The sequence below is a fragment of the Cottoperca gobio genome, chromosome 2 (assembly GCF_900634415.1).
Source record: "Cottoperca gobio chromosome 2, fCotGob3.1, whole genome shotgun sequence".
Lineage (NCBI taxonomy): Eukaryota > Metazoa > Chordata > Actinopteri > Perciformes > Bovichtidae > Cottoperca > Cottoperca gobio.
This window is the reverse complement of record NC_041356.1, coordinates 1,531,091-1,537,497: the sequence shown is the minus strand read 5'-3', so window position 1 is coordinate 1,537,497 and position 6,407 is coordinate 1,531,091.

The window sequence follows — 6,407 nt, the reverse complement described above, 5'->3', positions numbered from 1 at the left end:
TTTACTGGTGACCCTTTGACCTGTTACATATCCCACATAATGCAGAAATAAATACATAAATGCATGAATAAATACATACATTTAATAATGTAATAATTAAAAAAATTAAAATAAATTTAAAAGGGAACATAAATAAAAGGGAAAAGTAAATAAATAAGGATGCAAATTAAAACTTAAAATGTGATCAATCCAACCCATCCTCCATAATCTTGAAACCTATGAATTTCCAAAAAGTGTTATGAACACATGCATGTTCTGTTGTGTAAGCCCTAATGTTTTCGTAAACCTTCATGAATTTTCATCTAGGCCATAAATATCAAGTTTGCACACTGCCATAAAATGTACTGATCACATTAAAGCATTCCAGAGGATTAACCCTATCAATTTTGGGCACATGGCTGTGGAGGCTATACTTGGATACAGGGTTCAAGGTGTCACGGGGGGAAAGAGGAAACTCAAGACTCGTGTGCCACTAACATACACTTAAAATACTCCTCACTGAGTCAGACTTGGCAGCAGAGAACCAAAGTTCTGCTTGGACCCTGTGAATACTTGGGACTTATTCATTGAAATATGTCTTGAGGTGTTGCAGCTCTGCTTGCTTTGAAGTCCTGTGTGTCCTACAAATTAATATTTTACACTGACATAACTCTCCTTCGGTATACCATTTATCCTCCTCTGGACTAAATAAATTTGCACAATTCTGCATAACAGAGCTATTTAAAAAGCACATTCATTTTAATCAAACATAATTTAGATTTCCTGATTTGCACATTCAGTGATTTCCTAGTGCAAAAGTTTTCTGACCACATTAGCAATACATAGCAGAGCGGTTGCTATTAGTATTCATGCTGCAGCCTGGTTTATTTCTTTTTCAGACTGTCTGCAGCATGAAAGGAATAAAGATGCGTTTGATTTAGACAGAGGTGGCCAACATTTGCACTTGCGTCCTCAAGCTGAGAAACTATTTGACACTCCTCTATGATATCAGCGCTGCTCTGGAGCTGTCTGTCAAACACAGATAAAAGGAGAGAGGCTTTAAATAGGATCGCAGTTGGGAAGATAAGGTTTGGTGGAGTGCGTCTGATTCTCCTGATGTGATGGAAAGAGTTATCTTGATGAGTGAGACTTTAAGTAATTATGTCCACAAAGCACGTGTTCAGTGATATCAGCTAATGATCTGCTATCATGGACCAAGTTTATTAAAAATGACTTCAGTGATCAGAGAAAATAACTTTTATCATTAGAAAACATCTCCAAATTTCAAACTTTTTGGAATATCAAACATCTGTTATCTATTTCCGTGTTTCTCCTTTTTTTGCAGGTAAAATAAAAAATGTCAGCATTTGGGAATTATTTATTTTACTAAGTGCAGACATTCTCAGATAACCCAACAACGACGAACCATCTAGCTCCCCCGGAGGCTGCAGTGTGTATTACAGCCGTTAATGATCCATGGAATAAACAACATGAGCATGATTTTCACCTTCACAAAATGGGATTAAAAGATTATATGTGTCCTAAAGGCAGCGACAGAAAAAAAAAGATCAAATGAAAATGGTTGATCCTATGGGGAGCACGATGCGTAATGTGGCTCTTTAAGATCCTTGGAAAGTCAAGATGTTGGCCCCAAGAGGAGGTGAAAGAAGAATATTGACAGATAAATGTCACTATAATATAAACTTCTTTTTGTGGGTCACTGAAAGCAGTAGGAGTCATCTTCCGGGGAGCACAACTTTTCATCGGAACTGTATCGCATGAACTGAACTGCAGATGGGTGAACGACCAGGAATCATGAGCAGGGTAGAATGTAAATGTACAGACTGTACCTTCCCGTCACAGCTGTCCTGGGATGGAAGCCTTTCCATGCCTGAAGCGTGAGCAACGGTACGTCTCGTACTTAACATTGTGGCTATTAAAGTCACACTGTGTTCTTAACCAAAAGAATATTTCTCCAACATAGGTCATGTAATCCTCTCTGTGGGTGTTTTAGTGAGCTGCCATCACCATTATCTGTTTCATGAATGCTTCCCCCATCTGCTGAAGTCAGCCATACAGTAATATGGTCACCCAACTATGTAATTTGCCTTTGCAAGCTGTGCCCACCCCCCTCCCTCCTTACCCCAGCACACACATTCCCTCCTTCTCTTAATGTTGCCTTCTGGCCGGTGTTTCAGCGGCTGCAGTGTTATCAGGATGATGATGGGGAGGGGGGCACTGAGGAGTGAAGGCAGTGTTGGTGGGGCCGTGGGCTTAAGCTGCTTGATATTAGAATGGCTTGCCTTCCCACAAATCTGCCCAGTGGTAATAATTCCTGTCAGGCTTTTTTAGAAATGTATTCCTCGTCGTCCTTCCATGACCTTTCTCCGTATTCAAGGTGGAATTAAAGTGAGAAAGGGGATATAAGAGGGATTTAGACTTTAAATAAAGTTTTACTACGACATAATTTAAGATTTTTGAAGAGTATATCAATGGGGATTAGGGTTACTGAATCTAAAGCTGACACAAAATGCTATGACAATTTCTTCTTTTTTTTCTTCTTCTTTTTTTATGAAAAAGATAATAAGATCTTAATAACTTTCCAGATCTGAGGGAATACCGGCCATGTTTGGTTTTGTAATAATGAAGACGGGCGACCTGTCCGAGATTGAGATGTGAGAATTCAATTTGAAGTAGTTGCTTAAAGATGATAGAAAGAAAATGTCAAGAACATACATTTGTATATCAAGCCGCATATCTGATGAATATTTATATCACATACTGAAAGAACGTGAAGTTTCTTTGAAAGTCGGCAATCTACAAAGGAGATTAGACGGTGTATTAGCCTAAATAATATTGCCGCCAATCAACTCGTGATCATGATAAAACAGTTTGCTGATGATGTCACACTTCTGTTACAAACTAAATCTTTATGGGTTTTTTTCTAGGGGATCTATAGAGGGGAATAGCAGGTCAACAGTTTATGCCACATAGAAGTGGTGTACATCCTCTGAAAACTGAGACTCTGAAGATTAATTTGAGATGCAGCTCAGCACTGTGGGTCAAGTCGTTCTAGTCATATATGTAATAATCTTTGTGTTTTGGTTAGGCGCCTATTCAAATTTGAAAGAGTTGAGTGTATAAGGGCTTAGGACATCATGTGGAAGTATATGATGAACCCATGCTCTATTATGTCTCATAAATTGTTGCAGCAAATTTTATGTTGATATCGTTTGTTACACGGATTTGGTGCAAAATATATCCATTTTTGACCACTCAAGAATTGATTGAATCAATTGAAAATTGTCAGAAATCCCTCCAAAATACTACATTAGGACATCAAGACCTTGAGGAATACCATAGAAAAACTTACTGTTATTTGGCCTTAAAAGCTTTTGACATTTGGAGATTTCTGCCAGATTTGCATTTTATACAGCGAAGTTTTTAATAAATGGTCTCACTTAAATTAAATGATTACTATGGGGACTAACATCATCACACATGAATATAATTGGGCTCATTGGATCCTCAAGCTTTCCAGTTATACCCAATGTATGCAATTCCAAGAGTGTTCAGGGACCCCAGCATGCAGAAATATTCAAATACAGCATTTTTAGAAAAGGCAAAAATAACACATGTGATTAGCATAAAGTGGGCATGTCTATTAAGGGGAGACTCGGGGGTATCCATAGAACCCATTTTTTCAGATATCTTGAGGTAAGAGGTCCCCTGTCAATGTGGCCATTCCAGTTTTTTAAATTGCCAAAATTTAGCCTAACTTTAGAGCATTATTTAAACACCGATTGAATATACTACCAAATTAATACACAAAATTATTATTGGCTAAACCGATGACCAGGATCTTTTCTTATGAAGATAATTTTCCCGTTTTGACCTGAAATCATCCAAATTGTTCTCACACTCAGTGTTAAAGATTAACAGATTATTTCTGTGAGTCTCATTAAATATCGGTAAATGATCAGAAATTTTAGTGTACAGTAACCACTTTTCAAATCATAATTATCATTATTACTAATAAAAAATACTTGAATATATTGTGTTTAGAAATTCTGCAGTTTTTTGGATGATTCTCTTTCTGAAACAAATACAAGTACAAGAACATTCCATAAACTTTGATTAAAACGGTAGACCTCCAACAATAAAACGTTTTGCCTTAATTAGATACAGCTGAAGACAGACAGGAAAGGGGGCAGCAAATGGCTGCGGGTTGGGTTTGAACTCACGCTAATGAGGAAAGCCTTAGTACCCATGAGTTCTCCTCTCGTCCAGTAAAATACTTTGTAATCAGGCACATTGGCTCAATTGAACCACGCATTAATTTGTGGTGTTTTCTACACAGTATTAATATCTGGTGTGCTCTGCTCCGCCTGTGATACAACGCTGGCAATCACTGATCTGAACTGGGAGGTTAGAGCGAATTACATTAATAAATGCTTTCTGTAATTACTGTTTCATTCGGTAATAATTACTATATTGAGATCATCATTAAATCTAATGGTAAATTACTTTCTCCGAATACTTGCTCACTGTATGCTTTCATTAGATAATTACTGACTCATTTGGCATCCTTGCATGACTTTTCTGAGGGGGCACAAAACTAGTAATTCAGCATCAAGAAGTGCAATGCTTAATTATTCTTCACTTAGGCCCACTCATGTATGCAGAGTGTGCGACAGAATATCATTTAAATATGTAACGCCAGCAGTGCATCTAAACACATGCTGTACTGCAGAGAGTTGCAGCATGTGAAATAAAATGGAGCTGAAAGCCTCGTGTTTGAGGTGAGCATGAGCAGAGGATGTCCGCTCTCTGAAGTTGCAGAATTGTGGACGTTAAAATAAGACTGCGGTTTGGATTCAGCCATACTGTGAATTCTTAATGCCACCATCTGCCGCCAAACCAGATGTCAATGAGTGTTGACTCTCATGGCTTCGGGATTACGTGCCATGCTTACTAATGACCATATCCAAAAAGGGATACCCACATACTGTCGGCCCTGTTCAGACCTGGCATTAACAAGCATCTTGGGCACCAGAGCGAGATCAACTCTTGACCCAGAGCGAACCCACAACGTGAGTTTTTAAGAGCCGTGCGAGGCTTTGGTATGAGGCTCTCCCTAGTGTTAATGTATGGATGACAATTAATGATGTACCTGTATTTTATCTTATCATATATACATATTTTATTTTCATACATTTTGTATGCCCTGTAACCATATCATTTCTTAAAGCGCAATTAATATTTTTTTTGGAGTTAAAACACTACAGGACACTGATTGGTCAGAAAGAATCTTCACTAGTGTATCACTGGACATCTTGCCTTTTAGCAAACTACCGTCAATAGCGATCACATTTTTTCCCACATAAAAAAGAATTGCCAAAACTACGCTATAAACCACGGCCTACAATTGACAAATTAACTGCATTTATATAGAGCTTTTCTGGTCTTTGCGACCACTCAAAGTGCTTTCACGACACGCGTTATGGAGGCTACCATACAAGGTGCCACACACACACACACACACACACACACACACACACACACACACACACACACACACACACACACACACACACACACACACACACACTTCGGGGTTCAGTATCTTGCCCAAGGACACTTCGCTACGTAAACCTCAGGGGCCAGGGATCGAACCGCTGACGCTCCGAATAGTGGACGACCGCTCTTCCTCCTGATCCACGGCCTCCCACATTTCTGAATTTACATGGTAGTTTCAAGGGGCCGGGCTACATCAAACAGGGGGTACTATCTGAAGTGGAAAATGAGAAAAGGACCTGTTACCAAAGTGAGCCTTAGCCTCATTTACCTGCACAGGTTCGGTTTCTCCTCTAAGAGCCACTCTGTCAGTTTATGTGTTAGAAGATGTCTTTAGCTTCAAATGTAGTATAAAAAGCTGAGCTCTCTGTGAGCTGCCATCAGACTGCAGCCTGTATTTACAGCCTCTGACAAAATGGCTTTAGCATTAAAGTATAGAGCTTTGGCACCTGGAGGTGTCAGACAACTCCCATTCACTGTGCTGAGCCCACAGCCAGTTACTGTAAGAGAAAACAGATCTCAATGCAGTTATGAGCACCTATCAGTTTGTTTGTGTGGCTAATTTATACACACACTTAAGCTAATTTACATTGACATAATGTAGATTTGGAAGGGCAGCATCACTAACTTCGGTGCAAATCAAAAGTACAAAGGCATAATATGAGCTGATACCCTGAGTTGACTTAAATTGGACACTGTGCTTGATCTCCAAACACCCCCCTGATTTGATAATTTCTTGCTCTCATCTCCACCAGCAAACACAGCAGGACAGAGACGTCAGGGCTGCAGTCCTGACAGCTGAGGGATCCAGACTGACAGAGCCTGAGGCCAGCCAGCAATTCTCATTATCC